Here is a 398-nt window from a genome sequence, read left to right as displayed (position 1 = left end):
TTATGGAGGCTGAGAAGTCCAGTGATCTGCTGTCTGGAAATTAGAGACCCAGGAAAGATGGTGTGATATGGTTTGACTGTGTCCCCACCCAAATCTCATCTTGAATTGTAACTCTCACAATTCCCACTGTTGTGGGAGGAACCTGGTTGGAGGTTATTGAGTCATAGGGGTGTGTCTTTCCCATGCTGGTCTCATGACAGTGAATATGTCTCATGAGATCTGACAGTTTTAAAAATGGGAGTTTCCCTTCACAAGCTCTCTTCTCTTGTCTGCCACCATGTGAGATGTGCCTTTCACCTTCCACCATGATCGTGAGGGCTCCCCAGCCACGTAGAATTGTAAGTCCCATAAACCTCTTCCTCTTGTAAATTGCCCAGTCTCAGTTATGTCTTTATCAG

Source organism: Hylobates moloch, unplaced genomic scaffold (assembly GCF_009828535.3).
Source record: "Hylobates moloch isolate HMO894 unplaced genomic scaffold, HMol_V3 SCAFFOLD_20, whole genome shotgun sequence".
In the NCBI taxonomy this organism is placed as follows: domain Eukaryota; kingdom Metazoa; phylum Chordata; class Mammalia; order Primates; family Hylobatidae; genus Hylobates; species Hylobates moloch.
This window is presented reverse-complemented; position numbering follows the sequence as displayed.